The sequence below is a fragment of the Marmota flaviventris genome, chromosome 17, assembly GCF_047511675.1.
Source record: "Marmota flaviventris isolate mMarFla1 chromosome 17, mMarFla1.hap1, whole genome shotgun sequence".
Taxonomy (NCBI): Eukaryota; Metazoa; Chordata; class Mammalia; order Rodentia; family Sciuridae; genus Marmota; species Marmota flaviventris.
In genome coordinates, this window is record NC_092514.1 from 47328423 (window position 1) to 47350619 (window position 22197).

General features: G+C 47.3%; 1 protein-coding gene and 1 long non-coding RNA gene across 3 annotated transcripts in view; both read left to right on the forward strand.

Moving 5' to 3' along the window:
* LOC114079095 (small integral membrane protein 36-like) overlaps nt 1-22197 on the forward strand; it is a 235256-nt gene that overhangs the window by 145222 nt on the left and 67837 nt on the right. The gene's annotated exons all lie outside the window — the stretch shown is intronic.
* On the forward strand, nt 180-19030 carry LOC114082298 (uncharacterized). Of its 2 annotated transcripts, XR_011705066.1 has the most exons (6): nt 185-285; nt 468-651; nt 8256-8446; nt 9066-9116; nt 10180-15630; nt 17191-19030. It is a non-coding gene; the product is annotated as an uncharacterized lncRNA (long non-coding RNA). The 2 variants fall into 2 exon arrangements; XR_011705065.1 differs by lacking the exon at nt 468-651 and having other exon boundaries at nt 180-285.

Sequence of the window (22197 nt, forward strand, 5' to 3'; positions counted from 1 at the left end):
AGTTCTTCCATCTCCCATGGCAGAAATGGGCATCTGCTAAAAAAGTAGAGGGACCCCCAAAACCAGAGAACACCATGGGGCAAGTTTTGATAGAACAGCTCCAGGGCCTGCCCCTAGGCTGAGCACCACCATGAGGACCAAGGGAGAGAAGGCAAAATACAAACCAGGGCAAGCAACCACTGATGTTTGTGCAATTTATGCCATCCCCCAAAGCCTGACCGTGCAGAACCCCTGAAGCTCTCCTGGGAGGAACCATCACCACCCTCGGAAAGGCCACCTTGACTTGTAAGTTTGTCCCCATGCAATCCAGGAACCTGGGAGCCCAAACTAGCTCCCGGATCTCATATCTGTCTTTGGGGTTCTGTTCATCTCCTCCCCAAGTGAAGGAAAGAGAAGCATGAGACAGCATTTACAGGGTAAATGGGGCTTCGACATATTCAGCACCACTAACTAGACCATCCCTATAGTGGTCACTTTACAGGGGACAAAAACCAACTCTGTTCTTGGAGCCACGAGGGCCACTCCTTTAAGTGCCAAAAGGCGCCCCCTTACAGGAACCCTGAATTCCACCTCGGAGCATCAATACCTCCATGAACCAGGCTGCATATATTTACAGAGGGAATCATATCACCCATTTCCCTGGTGGTAAAGGTGAGGCTCTGGGAAAGGACATGAATTATGAGTTAGTCAAGGTCCTGCCTGGAAGAGCTGGGACTGGAATTCTGGAAATCTGGCTCCAGAGCCTCATGTGCAGAACCCTGCAGGGGAGGCCTGATGCCGGGAGCTTGGAAGGGGGGGACCCATCAAGTTGGGGTGGGGGGCTCAGAGAAGAATGAAGAGATGGGTGTGGCTGGGGAATTCATCCAGAGGGGGAGACCAATAGGAGAGGGAGGGGATCGAGTGAGGGGACTGCATGAGCAAGGCCAGGCAGCGGGAGTGTGTGGGTCAGGCAGAGGAATGACCTGTGAGCAGCTGGGGGTACAGGGATGGAGGGGGACAGGATTCAGAAGGAAAAGAAGGTTGGGCCACACCATGGAACGAGCCAGGTCTGGCAGGGAGACACCACCCCTCCCTGCTCCATCCTCCAACTGTCTTTGAGTCTGTGCCTTGAACTTCCCCAAACCCTCCCTTCTCACCACCTCCACTGGCCCTATTCCACCCCTCCCAGCTCTCACCTCCTCCCTGCCTCGCCCATAACAAGACAAAAAGCTCAAAGCTGCTGGCCATTTCCATGTAGCTCTTTTCCCTGCACCTTGTCCCCACATCTGTCTTAACTTGAACTCCAGGTCGGCTCTGTAGGGGCAGTGGTGGGTGACACACAGGATCTCCCTGCTTTAGAGCTGGAGAAACTGAGGCCCAGAGAAGTAATTTCTACTTCTATTTCAGATCTTGGGCCATCACCCCCTTGAGGAAGCCCTCCCTGCACTCTCTACTACCCTGTCAGGCCTGGTTTTTGGTTATTTGTTCTCAGAGGACCAAGGATTTTTGCTGTAGAGAACTGGCCTCAGGTTGTCACTGTCTATTCATTCACATGGATTAGTTTATGTCTTTCTATGTCACTTGGCATGCAGGGGACACTGGAGAAACACTGAGCGACTGAATGACAGTTTGGGTTCTTGTGACAAGTAACAAGAAGAGGTGTTAGTAGAACATGGATGGGGCACCACATGGTCCCCACGTGGGGTATAAAAAGTCTAGGAAGCTTCTATAAGGGGGTGATGACCTGGTTGGAGCTTGAAAGCTGAGTTGCTGGTAGCAGCTGGAACATGCAGGATGGTACCTGGCAGGAGGTGAGCCCCTGGCTCCTGTCACCTTCAGGAATCTGGGTTCAAGGTCCAGTGGTCTAGGTAGCTGGGAATGTGGGCCTGTGAAGGCCTCTGCCCCGAGCTCCATACCCCAGGTGACCTTGAGGCAGGCAGGGTGGCACACCCTTCCTCTGCTCACTCCCCTTTGTCCAGTGGTAGCCAAGGGGCATCTGACTCACCTCCTCTTTGCCCCACTTCCCCACAGTGAGATTTATTTTAAAGTTACCTGAAAATCCCTCCAGCCTTCCTGATTCAGCCACCCTGTCCTCTGTGATTCTCTTGTGAAGGTCAACTGAGGGTCCCTGAAGGACTGCAGCCCATGCACCTCACTGGCTCAGCTCACCCACCCCACCCTGTGGCTCTCCACTCTCCCCCACCAGGTGGCAGAGGCTTCTGGAGGTCTTCCCACCAGGAGTCTAGAACAGGCTTATTTATGTAGAATAAACAAATTACGTATTTCATCCCATTTTCCTGGTCTTTGACAAAACAATTCTATTTGCATAAGACTAATAATTCAGTGACCTCCTTAAAGGCCATTTTTCTCTTGATTCTGGCCCATACAGAGGCCATGCTCTGTTAGAGTGGGAAAATAATTTTTTCTTGGTCACAGATTTATAGCTATAAGCAGAGCACTCTGTGAAAATTCTTTCTAGTGAGTAGTCTGGGCTTAATATTTCCTATACTTACATATTATGAAAGAGACCTTCCAAACATTGTGGTTCCTCTGTGCTCCTCATATCCCTTCTCATTATCTGGCCCACAAGCCAATTTCAAATTTCCCCATCCAAGCAAATGGCCTAAGGACAGAGAACTCCCAGATGCTCAAACAACAAGGAAACCAGAGAGCCAGGACAGGGCCTCTGTAGTAGTGAGGAGCCTGACCAGAGAGCCAAGTAAAATGAAAGCCTCCTGCTACCCAACTCTGAGGGCAAAGCTGCCAGGAAGTGAGAGGGAAGGGGACATCATGTCTCTGAGCCTCCACTTTGCCCCAGGATCACAGAGGTCAGGGTGAGACCTGTGCTATGCATCTAAGCAGTCTGCCACCAGGTCCCATGTGGGAGAAGGTGGATGTCATCTTGGCAAAAGAGTTTTCTCTTGGACCCCACAGGAGTGGGTCCTGACCTGGAAGAGGATGGTCTGGTGGCTGGTCCAGCTGAGCTGCCAGGTTGAGAGGCCAGCACAGATGTGCACCTAGATGCAGCCTTGCTCATGGTGGTGCTGGTGCCCCGAGGCCAACTTGGGCATTTCTGCTTGGGTGGGCCCTTTGGGGATGGCACTGAAAGGAGGGGCCTAGGTGGCTCCAAGATCATGGTTGCTGTTTGTCCTGTGTAACTTGGTCACCATGGAAATACTCTGGTGGTGGGGGCCACAGAGAGTCAGGCCCAAGCTTGCCTCATAGGTCTGTCTGGTGCTCGAGGGTCCCTCCTCTTAGAAAGGAGATGCTCATTACCCACAGGCTGCTCCCAGGTTCTCTGCTCTCAGGTTCCACTGAGGACACTGCCAAGGGCATAGTCATGCAAGTTGGTCTTTCTGGGGTGGTGCTGGCCCCTCGATTTCTGCTTGGGTGGCCTTTGTGTCAAGCATTAAATGGAGGGGCATTGGTGACTCCCTGCTCATGTTTGCTGCTTGTCTTTTGTCCCTTGGTCACTGGAGGTATTCTGGTTAGAGGTGCTGCAGGTTTTCATGCTCCAGGCTTGCTGTCTGGGCTTGGAGTTTCTCTTCTTTTGGAGCAGATGCTCAGTGCTCCAAAGGCCAGTATCACATCTGGAGTGAGGTCTGTAGTCGTAGAAGCCAGTGATTCCACAGCATGGACTTTCAAGTGCAGGTGGCCTTTCTGGAAATGGTGTTGGTCCCCTGCATTGATCGTAGGGGTTTCTGCTTCGGATGACTTTGGAGATGGCAGTAAAATTAGAAGCACCCATAGCTAGGGTGTCTTAGCAGGTCCTAAGCTGGACCCATGGTGCCCAAGTCCTGGAAAGTCCCACAAAGGAGAATAAGCCAGGGCAGTCCCTGCCAGAACCTGGACTCTCCAGCCTTTGAACCCAAAGGTGCAGGATGCCAGCCTTGCCTGCCTTGAGTGTAGTAGTTGTCAAGTGCTTCACAGTCGTTGCACAGGAGCATTGCTGGCACAGTCAGGCATTTCATTGAGATGAATCCAAACCAGGGGAACAGGTTTTTGAGCAGTATTGGATGTGGGAATATATAATGTGATTGGCTTTCTAGAAGGTAACCTCATCGCCATGGTTCCTGATGGGCACTGCTGAAAATACAGAACCATCCGGAGGACTGAAAATTTGATGAGTCATTCATTTATTTATTTTTATACCAGATATTGAACCTGGGGTTCTTAACCACTAAGACACATCCTCAGACTTTTTTTTTAAAAATATGTTTATTTAGAGACAGAGTCTAGCTAAGTTGCTTCAGACCTCTCTAGCTTGCTGAGGCTAGTTTTGAACTCCATATTTTCCTGTCCCATCTTCCCCAATGCTTGGACTACGGGTGTGTGCCTCCAAGCCCTGCTGGGCCTTTCATTTTGGCCAGATCTGAGCCTCTTAGTACTTTTGTTAGGAAATGGCCAGGAGGAGGGAGAGTGGATCTTAAATGGATGGTTTGTTATTGTAAAGGGCTGGGGATTATAGTTTGAATTAATCTAACAGTCTTCTTAATATTGTCCTGAGCATTGAATTTACCCATATTGACCCTACCTCTCCCCCTGCCCAATGCCACTGTGGATCACTGAAGGTTCTCTATGGTCCGAGTTCAGCCACAACCCTTTTCTTGGTTACTTCTCATAATGACACACTCATGAACTGCATATCTTGACTGGTAACTAAAGCTTTCGTTGGTGGTGCTTTCAAATATGAAACTATAAATTTGTTATCAAGTGACTTGTCTAGAAATTATTTTCTTCCAAATTGTTCCAAAGAGGTCAGACTGGAAGAGGACCTAGTCACTGGCCAGGCTGACCTTCTTCAGGTGTTCCAGCCCCTCAGTGATTTCCATCAGTTCCCCCTCTTTGTAAAATCATGCAATAGACTTGTGTTTGGGGAAGCAGCAGGCTTAGGATTGAAGCAGGAGTTCAATAGTGGTTTTCAGCAGGAGGCTATGATAGGAGTCCTCAGTGCTTCCCCAGTGAGCTTGCCTTTTAATAGCAGGTAACCCTGGGAATGGGACAGCTATCAACAACTAATAGATATCAGTACTCACATGAAACAGCTGATGTGCTGTGTTCACCAGCCTATTCTTTTTTTTTTTTTTTTTAAATATTGCTTTTAGTTGTCAATGGACCTTTATTTTATTTATTTATATGTGGTGCTGAAAATTGAGCCCAGTGCCTCACACATGCTAGGTAAGCACTCTACCACTGACCCAAACCCCAGCCCCATCAGCCTATTCTTTAAGAAGAAAGGATGTTCATAACCTGTTAGTGTCAGGAAAGCCAAAGGAGCACATGTACTAGTCTCTGGGGAGTAGTAGCCTTCTAGGGCAGGCTCCCTGACTGTGTGTTAATTAAGTGTCCTGGTCCATGTGGGCAAGATGAAAGTCAACCTCAGTGTGAACTGGGAAGCCAGAGCTGATGACCAAAGAGAGCTGTTCTTTGACACTGCATTTCCTTCATCTATCGTGTTTAGCATGAGGAAGATTTTTTTTTTCCTTGTGGAAATTGAGTTATTAGGTGGTAAATAAATATCTTAGTTGCTTCTGATGTGGCTGAGGAGCACTTTCAAGTGTTTAAAAAACTGGTTTCTGTATATCATTCTATAGCTAATTGCAATTCTTATGAAACCTTCTCATAGGCTGTTTCTGGTTTTATTGGGATTTTTTTCAGCTGCATTGTGAATTGGATGAAGGACATTTTCCCTTCTTATAAATGGTTTTGTGGAATTTTGAGATTTGGGTTTTTATTCACATTTGAAGGGAATAAATCAACCAGCCTTAAGAACATGACATCTTTCTGATGGATAGAAGCAATTCAAGGAAGAATAAGGATGATGTCTTTTAGAAATGCTATAGGAATATTTGTTTGGGGGTCAATAAATAACATGCTTAGAGTTTAATAAATATTTTGTTATGTCATCGTAGTTTCTACATTTTTGTATTCTAGTAGAATTTTATCTAGTTTTAATATTTGTTTTTGAGCAGACATCTTTATCTTGAGAGATATCATTTAGTGTTACTTTTCAAAATTTGCAGCTGTGTAAATCCAGATGCTTGGTGAAGCTGCTCTAATGTGAAAAGCCTCTCCTGTTAGGCCAGGAGCCTGTAAGGCACCATCAGCACGTATGAAACCTGCTATGTATTATAAGCAACAGGAAATAGCACAGAAGCTGCAAGTGCATTTAGGTCATTTGGAAGTTGAATTCTTGTCATATCTTTACTTTGCTTAACATATCTTCTCCCCTTTAGTTCTTTCTTATAGTAATTTGAAGCTGATGAATTTACTGGTATTTTCAGGAGAGCATATACAATTAAAATATTTTTCAATTCAGTATCAGTTCAAAGAACTTAGCATCACCTGCCTCTCACCTTTGGTGGGAAGGTAATGAGCAGCCACTTAGCTCTGTGTGCACAAGGATGATGGTCCTGAGTCTCCTGGGATGGCTAGCTAAATCTGGAAGTTCCTTAGGAGATGGAAAGACATCAGCTCCTCATGTTCCATTCAACAGTGAGCACAGGGCACTCAGTGAACATGCATTAGGTTTGTGAGTGTCCCCTGCAGGGACTGGTCTCCTATTCCCTTTCCAGACCTCAAAGCTGAATTGTCTGTCTTTCTCTCTGCTCCAGTAGCCTCAGCTATTGAGTACTATTGCCTCTGAGATGCTTCTTTGTTCATACTACTGGGATCTTGCCTCCAAAGTTTAGTTGGAAGAATAGGAGGAAACTGTTGCTTTAAACTGCACACAAAACAAAAGGAAGTGGCTTTGCCTTTCCCTAAAGACATGGAGATAGAGAAGTCCGTTTCCGTGGTCGTGGCCATGCTATGGAAGAAATTCTTGGCCATTCCACACCATCCTTGCTTCTTATATGTTTTGTGCATCAGTGAATTTTTTAGCCCTAGCATTTTCACCTATGGGAGGCGTGTAGAAACAGAGGCACAGAAATGCCAGCTCCTTGCCATTTCATGGGGTCCTCAGGTCTCTGCCTGCTGCCCCACCAACTTTCCCCACAAACCTCTGGAATTTCAGCAGTGCCCTCTGCTGTGGGCCTGTGGAGCCAGACTAAGTTAGACTTCCCGTGACTCAAACTTGGAAGTGATACCCCATGAGGCTTGTTGATTTCTGTTTCTTAGAAACCAGATGCTGATGTGGATCCACTGAGAGAGGAGGGAGCTACAGGCTTTGGGCACAGGATGCTGTGGTGTTTGAAATCCCCTGTAGTGTACCCCATCATACGATCGGAAGAGACATTGGGGCAATTTGATTTTGCACAGAAATTAGAATTCTATGGCAAAGGGGAGGCTATCTCTGAAAATAACCCTCCAGTGGTGCAGAGTGGGGACCATGGCCAAGAGAGGAGCTGACTTTCCCTCTGTCACTGTGGGACTCAGGTCATGGTAAAGTTGGATGTCATCCTTTGTCCCTTAACTTGCTATGTCATGTTATCTGTATATTTGTGCATTAGAGACGCATGACTCCTGGATTAGGGTTTCTCAGGGAGTCCATGTATGTGTGGGCACATGTCCCTGATGACAACCTCTAAAGCAGATGCTAGAATGACCCCTGAGAACATGTTGAGAAGCTATGGAGGCCCTGCAAGGCACAATGACTTCCTCAGGGCCACACACATACCCACAAGAAGGGGAAGGGTCTCAACCAAGCTCTGCCTCCCCAAACCAAGGGAGCTGGCTACACCCGGGCCTGTCTGAGGGCCTGATCCAGGGTGTGTTGGTGTAACTGGGTCCACCTGTGCCTATGTCATGGGAAGACTGCAGCCCAGTGGGCCATTGGAACCATCTTGTGTAAGAAAGGGACTCAGCAAAGGACTTCCTGAGACAGTGACCTCACTTCCTTGGCCATGGAACTCACAGTCCCAGTCTGCTCACTGGTGTTGAGACAGCAAGCCCAGAGCCATGAGTTCTTGTTGTCTACAGATCTGTGGGTGCTTAAGCCTCAGGGCTTTTCCTGAGTGTGGAGGTGCTGGGTCAGCGCTGTGTCCCAACGACTCTGGCAATTTTTCCCAAGGAGACCAGAAGTGAGACAAGACAGGGCACCACAGGTGTCCATAGTTTAACCCACATTCAGATTCCCCTTTCAAAAGTGCCAGATCTCACCAGGTTTGTGTGTGTGTGTGTGTGTGTGTGTGTGTGTGTGTGTGTGTGTGTGTGTGATGTCTCCTGAGAATATGGAGGGAAAATATTTTGATTTCCCCTGACGTATGGCAGTGATTCCTTTTGCAAATGGCTACCGTTTTCCTGTTGAAATGTCCCTCTTTGATTGCCCATCCTAGGGAGAAGATGACCAAGGCTCATCAGTGGATGTGTCCTGTCTTGTGGAAACCCTCACAGTACTTCTCTGGGAGCTCGAGGATGGCCTGGTGCCTGCCCTGCAGCAGGGGAACACCCCCTATGTCCATGGGGTTTTGTATTTGTACCAAGATTTGGCCAGTACCCAGAAGGCTCTGGAGCTGCTGGGTAAAAGGTGTGTATGACCTCCAAGCCCTGGCCCATGGCCATCTCCTGGCCTGGTGTTGGGAATGCCGGGCATCACTCTGAACCTCCGTCAGCTCTGAGGAAAGTAGGGTTTTTCAGAGGAGAACTCTGCCTGGGTGTTTAGAAATCCAAGTAGGATGAGCCCTAGGAGTGTTTGCCTCAGAGTGGTCCTGGGACACAGGCTGGCGATGGCTCTGGCCTTTCCCTGGGGGCCTGTCCCCTCCCTGAGAGGAAGTTCTCTGCCTCAGACCTCACTCTTCTGAGGCCTCAGGAAAAGCAGTTTCCACATTTGGGAAGGAGTCTGTGGGTTGCATCTGGGAGGGTTCCAACCTGCCTGTAGACAGAACAGGGACCCCTGGGGTCAACTGAGAGGGTCCTGGCCCTGAGGTAGCCAGGCAGCAGGTGGGTGGGTTCATTCATGGCTCAAATATATATGAAGCACCTACCTTTGGCAGGCACTTGGCCTATCATTTAGGAATCCGTGCAGACAAACTCTCCCAGCCCTCCTGAGCTCCCGTTATTGTCAGTAAGTTAGTCAAGTCCACCAGGCATCTCGACAGATGAGGGACACAGGATATTAGAGGTCTCAGCCTCCTGGTATTCTCTAGGTATGGACGCCTCCAGCCATATGTTGAGGAGGAGTACCTTCAAGACAAGAAGTGAGTGGTCTTTGGGCCAAGAGGGAGGGCTGCTGTCTCGAGAGTGGTCACTTGGGGGGCTGTTGTAGAGGATGGCTGGGCAGACCTCAGGGTCTACCCTGTTGTTTCCCAGCAGAGGACAGAGGTCTGGGGCTTACTCTGTAGAAGGAACAAAGCAAGCTGTGGTGGGATTCTGGGTACCCAAGGAAGAGAGGCGTGGCTGGAGCCTCAGAGCCAGGCCCTGTGAGGATCCCTTTCCAGCACAGCCAATCCCAGCCTGGATTGCCCATGCTTTTTTGTATAGAGACTGGACAGAAAGTGAGGGGAGAATCCTACCCACACATGTGCCTCACAGTTTTGCCCCCTTTGCTCTGCTGCATGTGACCTGCTTGGACACTCTCTGGGAAGCTCCCCATGCAGGGGGCCTTGGGAGGTTCCAGCTGAAGGAGAGGCCCTTTACATCATTATCTTCCAGTTGGTACAGGTGGTGACCCAAGCTGCCATCCCATTCTTTCAAAGTCAGCCATCTTCCCTGGCAGCTACATAAAATTCACACACACACAAATGCCAGAGGCAGGGGGTCAAGAAACGATTAGACCAGAAGCCTCCACTTCTCCTAGAATGTTTTCTCGCTGCCCTAGTTCTAAAGTCCTTGAGGGCACCTCCCACATGTGAGCACCTGCGCATTGTGCCAGATGCCCCACCACAGCTATCCGCCTCCTCCCACTACAACTGTCTATTTTATTTTTTGTGATGGTGGTTTTTTTTTAAATGTCTGGGATGGCATTGTAAGTATTTTAGTAACAAACATTTATGTTGACACAATAGTGCTCAATCCATTCACCAGGCTGTGCCACCCCCAGCACTGAGTAGCTGAAGATGGAGAGCGCCCTTAGAGCACAGGGGTCCTGTGGGGCCCCTGTGCATGGAGCCGAGATGACTGCCTAAAGGGTGGTGAGGATTTCAGGGCATTTTATCCCCTACTGTGTTCTGTGACGTTAACTAGGTTAGATGTCATGTGACACTACAAACCCTGTTCATATAAGACAGCAAACTTAATATGTGTCTTCTTATTGCTCCACAGATCATGACTCACCTTCTTCTCATTCCCTAAGAAACAATATTGAAGTTAGACCAGTTAATTACTCTGTAATGGACTGAACAGTTGGAAAAAAAGGAAGAGTTCCATGTTTTGCATTCCAAATAGAAAGCTGTGCCTTGGGCTGGGCTGTAGCTCAGTGGCAGAGTGCTTGCCTAGAATGTATGAGGCACTGAGTTCAATCCTTAGCACTACAAAAAAAAAAAAAAAAAAAAAAAAAAACAACTAAACAAAGAAAGGCATGCTGTTGATCTAAAACTATTTAAAAAAGAAAGAAAGAAAGAAAGAAAAAAAAAAAGCTGTGCCTCTTGAATAGTTAGTCCCAATAAGAATGCAAGGGAAATGTTCATAAGGAAAATTAAAGTGCTGCTCCAGGGCATAGGTGAATGATAAGAAAGCAAAACAGCTGATAGGGATAAAGTTTTCATAGTCTGGAGAACAGATGAAACAAGCCACATTCCCTTAAGCCAAAACCGCATCCAGATAAGGCCAAAACATTAGATTTTTCTGATGCCAAGAGAAGGGAGAAAGCTCCAGAAGAAGTCTGAAGGTGGCGGAATTTGGTTCATGATGTTGGAGGCAAGAGGCCCATCTCCATATAAGACAAGTGCAGGGTGAAGCAGCAAGTGCTGATGTAGAAGCTACAGCAAGTCGTGAAGAAGATCTGGCTAAGCTATCTGATGAAGACACGATATGGTTGAGTTTCTCGGTGTCCCCCAAAAGCTCATGGGTGAGACAATGCAAGAAGGTTTAGAGGGGAAATGATCCTGTTATGAGAGCCTAAAGCCAATTAGTGAATTAATCCCCTGGCAGGATGAACAGGTGGCACAGATAAAATGGGGTGCCCACACCCTCCCCAAGCCTGGAGGTGTAGGCGCCACCTGTGGAGGAGTCCAGTTGCAGTGTGGAAGTGAACAGCAGCCACCCTCAATGTTCCACATTGGAGGTTCCCAGCAACCAGCGGCATCCCTCTGCGGGCAGGGCGTTCATCAGGGAGCCTAGGCGCCCTAAGGCCCTTTGGGGAGTCCAGTTGAATCGGTGGCTGCATGGAAATAGGCGTCCAAATAGGAGCATCCTCATCCATTGGCGGTGGCGGGAGTCTGCTTCCAGTGCAGTGGAGGTGTTGGCAGCATTTCTGGTGGCCAGGTCGGGACTCCAGTGGCCACAGTGTGGAGCGCTGGCTGTGGCGACAGCGACAGCGTAGGGCAGCGGGCCTCAGAGTCAGAGGGCGACCAGAGGATGGGGTGCCCTGTGCTGTGGCTGCCCCAGGCCACTTGTCTTGCTCCTGGCAGGGCCTGCCTGCTCAGGAAGCAGGACACGGCAGGCGGCGGTACCCACACAGCCTCTGAGGACCTTATGCTGCCCACGCAGGCGGCGCCTGGCACCGGCCCTGAGCCCCCCGGGTGGCAGCTCGCCCCACCCCGGATTCGCCCTGTCCCTCCCTGGGTTGCGGCCTCTGCGGGGGGAGTAGGCCCGCTGCCAGCCGGGGCAGCCTTTGGAGAGGACACCCACCCTCCCCAGCGACATCTCCTGGGCTGTGGCCACTGAGAGCAGAGGCAGTGGGGGGTGGGGCTACAAGTCCTCCCCCTCAAAGCGCATCCCTGGGGCTGGACAAGGGTGGAGGGCATAGATGGCAGAGGGAACCCCAAGACGTGCTGTCCTTGGTCTTGGTCTTCTGCCACCCTTAGACACAGAAATGTACTTTAAAAAAATTAATTAGCTCTAATTAGTTGTACATAACAGCAGAATTCACTTTGGTTCATTGTTCAGAAATGGCGCACAGCTTTTCATTTCTCTGGTAGAACACGATGTAGAGTTGCACCATATGTGCAGTCCTGCATGTACCTAGGGTAATGATATCCCTCTCATTCCACCCTCTTTCCTACCCCATGCCTGTCCCTCCTATCCTTCCCCTTTGCCCCAAGTTCCTCCATTCTTCCCTTGCCCCCCTCATTATGGATCAGCATCCACTTATCAGGGAGAACATTCAGCCTGTTGTTTTTGAGGATTAGCTTTTTTCATTTACATAATATTCTCCAACTCCATCCACTTACCTGCAAGTGTCATAATTGTATTCTCTTTTAAAGCTGATTCCGTTGTGCACATATACCACATTTTCTTTATCGATTTAGCTCTTGAAGGACTTCTAGGTTGGTTCCACAGTTTACCTACTGTGACTTGAGCTGCTATAAACATTGATGTGGCTGCATCACTCTAGTATGCTGATTTTAAGTCTTTTGGGTATAGATTGAGGAGTGGAATTTCTGGGTCAAATGGAGGTTCCATTCCATGTTTTTTGAGGAAGCTCCATACTGCTTTCCAGAGTGGTTGCACCAATTTGCAATGCCACTAGCAATGTATGAGTATACCTTTCCCCCCCACATCCTCACCAACATTTATTGTTGCTTGTATTCTTGTTAACTGCCATTCTGGCTGGAGTAAGATGGTCTTAGAGTAGTTTTGATTTGCATTTCTCTAATTTCTGGTGAAGTTGAACATATTTTCATATATTTGTTGATCGACTGTGTATCTTCTTCTGTGAAGTGTCTGCCCATTTCCTTAGCCCATTTATTGATTGGGGTATTTATTCTTTGGATGTTGACGTTTTTGAGTTTTTTATATATCCTGGAAATTAGTGTTTTATCTAATGTGCGTGTAGTAAAGATGTTCTCCCACTCTGTGAGCTCTCTCTTCATATTATTGTTTCCTTTGCTGAGAAGAAGCTTTTAAGTTTGAATCCATCCCATTATTAATTCTTGATTTTATTTCTTAAGTACAGGGTCTCTGGTCTAATTCCTAGGTCCTTGATCTACTTTGAGTGTTTGTGCAAGGTGAGAGATCGTGGTTTAATTTCAGTCTGCTACATATGGATTTACAGTTTCCCCAGCACCATTGTTGAAGAGGCTATCCTTTAGCTAATGTATGTTTTCGGCACCTTTGTCAAGAATGAGATAACTACATTTATGTGGGTTTTTCTCTGTATCTTCTATTTTGTACCATTGGTCTACATGTGTATTTTGGTGCCAATAGCATGCCGTTTTTGTTACTACAGATCTGTAGTAGTTTAAGGTTTGATATTGTGATGTCTCCTACTTCACTCTTTTTGCTAAGGATTGCTTTGTCAATAAGGATTTCTCTGTGTCTATTTTTCCAAATGAATTTCATGATTACTTTTTCTATTTCTATGAGGAATGTTATTGGGATTTTAATTGGAATCACATTAAATCTGTATAAGGTTTTTGATAGTGTGGCCATTTTGACAATATTAATTCCATGAGGGAGGAATTGCAATCAGGTACCTGCTCAAAAGGGGAGGGATCCGATAGCCACGCCCACCTCAAAATGGCAAGGGATGCTTTCCAAGATGTAGTCGGTGTGCTTCCAGAGCCGGGTGTCTGGTGATGTCAGGGGAACCGATGGCCTTGTGCTGTGGGGAGGTAGCAGCTGAGTGACCTGCGTGGGAGTGGAGCGAGTCTCGGCGGTCTGCAGATGTGTTGGTAGGTGGTTCTGCTAAGGCGCTGGCCAAGTCTTAAGTGAACTGCAACTTTGGCTTTGGGTCCTGCTCGGACACTGAGGCCCTGAGTCCTGCGCGAGGTCACAGCGCTGGTCATTTCTGTAGAGAGAAGCTGTACAGGGGCCTCTAACACTCTCAAGAGATGCAGAATTCCTACTAGGAGAGATCTGGGTCACAGAGCAACACAGATGCTGCTTCCCTCTGGCCCGCCATCTTTGAAAGTCTTTTCAATTTCTTTCTTTAGTTTTCATTGTATAGGTCTTTCATCTCTTTTGTTAAATTTATACCCAAATATTTCATTTTTGAGGCTATTGTGAATGGGATAGTTTTCCTAATTTCTCTTTCAGAGGGTTCATCACTAATAGATAGAAATGCATTTGATTTATGAATATTGATTTCATATCCTGTGACATTGCTGAATTTGTTAATATTAGAAGTTTTCTGGTGGAGTTTTTTTGGATCCTCTATGTGTAGAATCATGTCATCAGCAAATAGGGATAGTTTGAGTTCTTCTTCCCCTATTCCCATCCCTTTGATTTCTTTCATCTACAGCTCTGTCGTGTAGTCTAAGCTGTAGTGGAGTTTAAACAGCAGTATAGTTTAAACTCTGGCTAGAGTATCAGGGACTATGTAGAGTAGAAGGTGAGAGAGGGCATCCTTGTCCTGTTCCAGTTCTGAGAGGAAATGCTTCCAATCAGAAATGCACTTTGAGGATGAAGAGGTCCTAGTTCCTCTGCTCTCTCCCCCCACAGCCCAGGTGGGATGTCTCTTAGGAAGGTGGGGGTCCTCTCCCAAGGCTGCCCCACCTGGCAGATGGCCTAGTTCCCCTGCAGAGGCCACATCGGGGATGGGGCGAGCAGCCACCCGGCGGGCTCATGGCCAGTGCCAGGCGAGGCAGGTGTGGGCAGCCTAAGGTCCTCAGCAGCTGCCTGGGTATTGCCACCCCCTTCGTGCTGCTTCCTGAACAGGCCGCTCAGCCAGGACCAAGACCCAGGGCCTGGAAAAGCCACTGCAGAGGCCATTCCAGCCTCTCGTCGCCCTTCCACTCTGAGGCTCACTGCCCTGCGCCCTCGCTGCCGCCACCAGCCTGGAGCTCTTCACTGTAGCCACCGGACTCCCCACATGGTCGCCAGATGCCACTGCAGCAGGATTCCTGTTACCCCAGCAGGATGAAGATGCTCACCACTGGACGCCTCTGTGTCCTCAGCCCCGTTTCCAGACTCTACTGGTGCTGCCGCCACCGTGCAGCAACCAAACTCCCAAACCCCAGCTGGACTATGATGCTGCCCACCAAGGGCCCAACGTCAATGCCCTTCATCCCCCGCCATGATGTCTGACTCCAGTGCCCCATGCCGGCTCCCGGATGAAGCTGCATGTTGCTGCTGCCACCACCAGACTCCATCATGGACGCAAGACAGCGATACGCAGCACTGGATGCCCACTTCACCCACTGCAGTCAGACTCCTGTGGCACTGCAGGACAGAAATGATCATGGCAACATCCCTCTGTTGTCACCACAGCAGCTTCTGGACTCTTCTGCTGCCACCGCCACTGTGAGTATGCAGCAAGGGATCTCCCAAACTGCAGCTGGATGCCAACACCTCAGCTGTTGCCACCCCCACGCCAACTCTCAACTCCGGACCTCCCTCGCCTGATGCCCTACGCCTGAAGCAGCTACATGTTGCTGCTGCTGCCACCAGATGCTACCACTCCATGAGGCCTCTTCAGTGATTCCATCCCAAAGATGCTGCTGTGCTGCCCAAGACCACAGAAGCTGGGAAGTTGGGCAGTCTCCATCCCAGTCGCCTCATCAGTGCCCACCGCTTGCCGCCTGCCTTTCCTCCCCCAGGACCACCCACCAGTCCTTCTGGGCCCTTGAGCAGGAGTTGTGCTGACTCAGGGAACTCATCCAAGGAAAATAAGTGAGTACTTTAAACAAAGGTTGCAGTCCTCACAGCAGGCAGTGGGCGGGGCTAGGTGGGTCCAGCCTGCTGGTGAGGGGGCAGAGGTGGAGCTACTGGCCTCCTCTGGACCTTGACCCTGTGGGGCAAGCTGGAGAGGGATCTCTGGCTGCTCTGGGAGTCCAGCCTGGAAGCAGCTTCCTAACTCACCCTCACACTCCTCTCTGAAGGGGACTCTGGTTTCCAGAGAAAGCCATCTGGGCTCTTGGGCTCTGGGCAGTGGTATGAGCCAGACTGGACAGACTCCACCCACCTGGACTTGGGGAAAAGCCCCCTCTTGGGAAAATACCCTCCTAGAACTACCAAACTTAGTCTGACATTGGCTTCTTCCATGAGATTATCAAGAAAGGAAAAATATGTTACCTAGTTTTGTCTTGCAAAGGGTAGTGTGGGGAGAGGTAAAGGCATCAGAGTTGGTAGAGCTGAATTCACATCCCTTTTAACTGGGTGACCTTGTCCAGGGTCCAGAACTAGGTACAACCTTGGTTTTGCATCTGGTAAAACAAAGATGGTGAGGATGATAAGCTATCACCATCTGTCATAGCTGGAGACCTAATGCGTGGTTCATAAATCTGACTATTCCAATAACTTAAGAAAATGACAAAGAAGGCACACAACCACACAGAAGTACCTTTTCAATAATCCGGGGGTGGCTCTGTAAACGTAAGGGCCCATGGAAAGACATAGAGCCACTGGAATTCTTTATTTTTACATAGGAGACACACAAGGGGAGTTTCCATAGAACATTTTATCCAAAAAAGGGCAAAGGGGTCAGAATACAAGGGAACAGATGAGTGTAACTCAACCCCATTGGGTGATGCCTACACCTGGAGCCATGCCTTGTTATCTGAGCTGGGGTGATGCCACATTACTGCAACCTGGCACTGCCCTGCCAGACTGAATGCAGTAATTGTTCAGAACCCGGTGCATCAGGGCTTAAAGGCGTCTGCATCCAAGGCAGCTCCCGACAATAAGCCATGGGCAAATCAAGTTGTTCTGCACTACCTCACCTTGGGAGCTAGGTAGGCATTCAGCAATATTTCCATGCAGAAATATATTCTCAGACTAAAGGTGACACACCTAGAAGTGCACCTTTGGATGACAACTGACCTGTGAGGTAGGGAGTTGAAATTTACATCATGTTTTTAGAGGAAATAATAATATATGGAAGGTCATAAACCAAAGCATGAAATGTTGGGTCAGGCTCATGGAATTAAAAGCTGTTTTCAAATTTGTTTAAAGTTACATTGAGATAAATCTATGTAGTTCAAACTTTCCAGGATATCCCCCACCTCTGCCGCACACACAGGGAGCAGTGTCCACAACTTTTTTACTCCTCTTTACAGCATCACCAAATGTATGTGTGTGTGTGTATACACACACACACACACACACACACACATACACATATATATACTCGCACACATATACATGATGTATTATGTAATATTTTGTTCTTTTTGGTTTGTTTTTAGACTGTCTGTAATAGAATCTCATATACATTCTTTTGCTCCCCTTCAGCTGACCATCAGGAAGAAGGAATCACCAGAGAAGCTTGAGGATCAGAAGGACACTAGCCCTGCTCTGGTCACCCTGGAAGCTGGCTAGCCTGCACACACCAAAGCTTGAGGAAACAGCAGCCCTGCTTCAGCCACTTGAGGGCTGGCTGATCAATGCAAGGAGGAAAATAAACTAAGCAACAGGACAAATGGACTGTTTCATCCTGTAAGAGGGCTCTCATACTGTGGTGCATTGCCACCCCTTACTTCTGTCATATACACAGTCCTCTCCTTGGTCTTTACTACAGGACTGACAACCACCAAACACATAGCTAACCCATAATGGGTGGCAGGGCAAGGGAAGATGGGAGGGACTTTGGATTGGGCAGAGGGGAGTGTGGGAGGGGAGGGGATATGGGAGTGGAAAGGATGGTGGAATGAGGTGGATTGTATTAATCTATGTACATGTATGATTGCAGGAATGGGGTGACTGTGCACTGTTTCTAACCAAGAAATGAAAAGTTGCCTCCATTTGTGTTTAATAGTCAAAATGCATTCTGCTGTTATATATAACTAATTGAAAAAAATTCATAAAGGACTAAGGCTTAAAAGGAAGTCTGGATACTTTAATGGTCATAAAAATATATACATTTTTCTTATATAAAATTTAAACTTATTAATTAAATTGAAAAAAAAAAAAAGCCAACTAGCACATGTACTAGTTCAAACCTGAAAGGGCATTAAGGCTTGGGAACCAAGCTCACTCTTTGGAGGATGGTTTTTCTATTCTTGGTGGATTGAAAAGTTTAATTGACATAGTATGGATTATGCTATTGTTTATTGCTTTCATGTTTGTCTCCCTTTTACAATGAAACATTGGGTCAACTACAGAAGCAGCTATTGGGGTGGGGAGGGAGTAACAGAGAGAGAAATTAAGATTATGGCATTATATAAAATGTTAAGCCTAGACGATAATGATTTTTTTTATTTAAAGGGTTAAATAATGAGCATCAGAGGGGGTAACGATGTACCACAAATACTCCAAATGATGTAGTGTCCAAAAGATCCCCACCTTAATTGTAACATATAAGCCTTTCTCCTAGTAAACAAGATTTTTTTTTTTAAAAGTCAACAGGATTTCTAGAGAGCTCATTGTGGTTTAGCTCCTCTTTATTGTAAAGGTCAGGTTTGTCTTTCTTGTAAAACTTAGGTCTGCAGGGCTGGGGTTGTGGCTCAGTGGTAGAACACTTACCTAGCAGGTGTGAGGCACTGGGTTTGATTCTTACACCACATAAAAATAAGGTATTGTGCCCATCTACAACTTAAAAAAAAAGTTATGTCTGCAATCAAGCTTGTTGATGTACAAAAGTTACTCTTTCTCTTTTCTTAGTAAAATCTTGTGAAACCTCTGTCCAATCTAAGAACATGGAATAAAAATAGCTATTATGTTAACCATTGTGTTGTGTAACCATTCACTGAGTAGAAATCACAGAGAACTTCCATACCTGGGGTCCAGGGATTTTTTGGCATTAGCCCCTCTGGATTACACCAGCTTAAATAAACCTTGTTCTTCCACATTTCCATCCTCCTCTGTCCTAGACATCAATACCTGCTTGAAATGCTAGAATGTCCCCATTCTTGAAGGACACTCAGAGACAGTCTCTCTGACTCTGCCACAGTATGAATTCTATCCAAAGATATTAATCACAAAAAACTAAAGGGAGATTACACTATAGTGACCTCCTGGGGGGAGATTCAGTGTTGCATGATGAAACTTGTATACATATATTGTATTGCTATGATATACCCTGTAAAGTATAGAAATGATACATCTGAATAAACATGTTTTGTGAGAAATTGAATGTCATGTTTGCATTTGGGGTTGTTTCTAATATTATGCTGTAATAGTATTTAATGATGTGATTACATTTTTTTTAAATCTGAAAAAAACATCAGAATTTTGTACAGTAACATTGTTAGTAAAGGGGATATTTTGGTGATTAGAATTCATGCTTTCCTGTTTTTAAAAGTTTACATGTTGAATTAAAGCTTTGCAGCAGACATCAACTCCATTAGAACCTCGGTCTGGTGAAGCCACAGCGTGGTGCCTGACCAGGGAAGTGCCCATGTGTGCCTGGTTCTTTGACACCCAGTAGATAGGAGCCCTGACCTAGGGGGTGGGACCTGCATTCCTGCCCCCTTACTTGCTTACACTGGGGCACCTTGACTGCTGTGCTCTGCTTTAATCTCTCATCTGTGAGAATATTTGCCCAATGTGCCATGGGGCTGTTGAAGATCTGTGATGAAATTTATGAAGTTTAACTAAGTCTGGTTGGACTACAGCGTGAGGAGTGGGGCACCCTGCCAAAGCTGTCTATGAGACTGCCCCCACCCTCTCTCTACCTGCTTTCCTGTATGGTCCCTGTGGAAGGCAGGGGGACTGCTGTTCATCTGCCATGCAGCCTGCAGTTTCAAAGAGTGGGAGATGTTAGGTAGCAGTGAGTAGTGAGAAGTGAAATGCAAGCCAATATCAGGGCAAGGTCATGGGTTTTCCTTAAGTTACTTTTAAGGTTTTCTTTAAATTAATTTTAAGGCAAGTAGGTACTCAGATAATGCAGGAAAACAACAAGTATACAAATAAAGAGAACAAAAGGAGCCAAATAAGAAATACATCAAAGGTTTAATGGGGGCTATTCCTAACTCTTGACAGGGTCAGTTGAGGTCATTGTAAAGCTAGAATTGATGGCCACAGGTATCCCAATTCTCACATTAACATAGGATTGACTCGTAAATAACACTCCCCTCCCTAGGTGGACACCATGACAGTTCTGGAAAAGACCAACTAGGGCCCAAAACTCTACCACCTGACATGAAGGAGTTGAACCCTGATTGTCAAATAGTGCTGAAGGTGGACCCCAGCTCTCAGGGCACCCCTAAAACACCAATCCATTTGGAGACAGCATTGTTCCATTTGTTGTTCTCGGCTGGGAGAAGACCCACTCAGGAGTGCTCTGTGTTTGAGCCTTACTCTACTTTTACTTATAATGAAGCTCTCCTGCATGGCTTTTTGGGTCTGCCTTTAACTTTTCTTTCTTTGAAACACAAGCACTGAGGTTTGGAGCTTCAACTCCCCACTCTCCTGGAGTCCCTTGTCAACCCTAATGACTTGCATCTTGGTGTACCATTGCAGTAAGATGAGTTTCTTGTTTGGAGCTAAAGTTTTATGGCAATGACTGAGGCATCCTATGAATCCATGAGTGGTGATAGCAGCAGAAGCTTTATGAATAGGGAAAGAACACTCACATTTGGTCGTAGGACTTTATCTTTAGGGGGAAAGATGTGAGGATATGGGGGTTAGTATACCTTAGCTACTTTGGAGGAGAGCTCTAATGAAGGGGGATATTAACAGGAGAGTAGACAGGAGTATTTGGGGGTAGGTACTTAGGAGGACTATAAAAAGCCTAGAAACATTCACCTATTTGCATTTAGTAAATTATATGTAGTAGAAGTAGTAATGCTTGGGAGGTTGGGAGGGGAAGAGAAGGAGGGAGAAAAGTACAAAGAAAAGAAAAAGGGAAGAGAAAAGAAAAAAAATGCACTCTTAAGAGTTCTGTTTTCTTCTCTTCCAGTAGGTGCCCTCAGGATGTAGGAAGCAATCTGTGTGGGGTGGCTCTCCCTCCCCTGCTGGATGTCTCTCCAATCCCAGTCTCTTTGGGTTGCTCCAGGTCTCTAGCCCCCTCATTTCTGCACACCAGGCCCCACTTACTGGGGCTCCTCTCCACAGCTCTAGTTTCACTCTGGGCATGCAGTGCCCTGGCCGCCCTGCACTCTTGAACACCTGGGTGCTCTCTTTGTTAGTCACCCAGTCATCATGGCTGTGGAGAGAAGGAGTTGGAAACTGGCAACCTGTTCTGACTTATTCCCTCTGATAGCCACACCCATCGAGAGCTGGCAAGAAAGGTTTTGGTTATCACCGCTGGAGGGAAGGGGAATTGGAGATCAGGCACCTTTTCAGGTTCACTGGGCTCTGATATTCATGCCCATGGAGAGCTGGCGAGAAAGTTTTTGAGTTATCCCAGCTGGGTGGAAGGGAGTGCTGGGGGTCACACACCTGATCTGTCGCCAAACTCACTGCTGTGCAATCCCCCCAAAGCTGATGAAGTTGATTCTCCAAGATGGTGACCGCCCATTTCCGTGTGGGGTGTCCAGTGAGAAGGATGGACCCGGACTGTTTCTTTACTAAGTCCCAACTTCAGTCCCCGGTCTGGTGCCTTGTGTAGGCGCGGGTGGCAGATCTCCACAGGATCTGAAACTCTGCTTCTCTGCACTGCCAGAACTCTGCAGCATTCAATTTTGCCAGCTGCGGGGAGCCGCTGTTCAGCTGGTAGGGTTCCCCTCACCAAGGGACTCGAATTTTCTCGCGTCTGGATTGCATTTGTGACCATCTGTTGTTTAAAATCCTCTCAGACTCCATGAAGATTAAATTCGCTGAATATTCTTGATAAAACAGCAATTGGCCCTTCTGAACTCACACCCTAGGCAAGAGACACCTGGTGGGTGGAGAACGTGCTGGTTCGCAGGTGGCCATGTTGATTCTCTCCAAACACATTTGGAATGTGTATTTACTCCTGAGAACCACCAGTTGCTGTTGTCTGTTCTATTGCTGAGTCAGATGGTAACCAAGTTAAGTGACTTTTTCTTGATAATTCAGAGACCAGGGCTGTCCCAAAGATGGTGTACTCAAGCACCTAGGAGGAACTGTCATTTAGGGAAGGGAAGCATACACAGAGCCTCTGGCGCTTTTAGATGCAGGATTTTTTTGTTATCTTCTGGTGCAGGATCTTGGCTTCTGAAATTCTCCAACTCTTAAATCTAATGTAAACCTTAGCAGAGATTGAATGACCTGGGACATCATTTGTATAAAAGGCACCTATGTAAATCTCACTGTGGGCTGTCTGCTGAGGTTGGAGGGCAGGTCCCGTGCGGGTCCTGGTGTGGCAGCCGTATTGTGCCCACCTAAGTGTTGCTT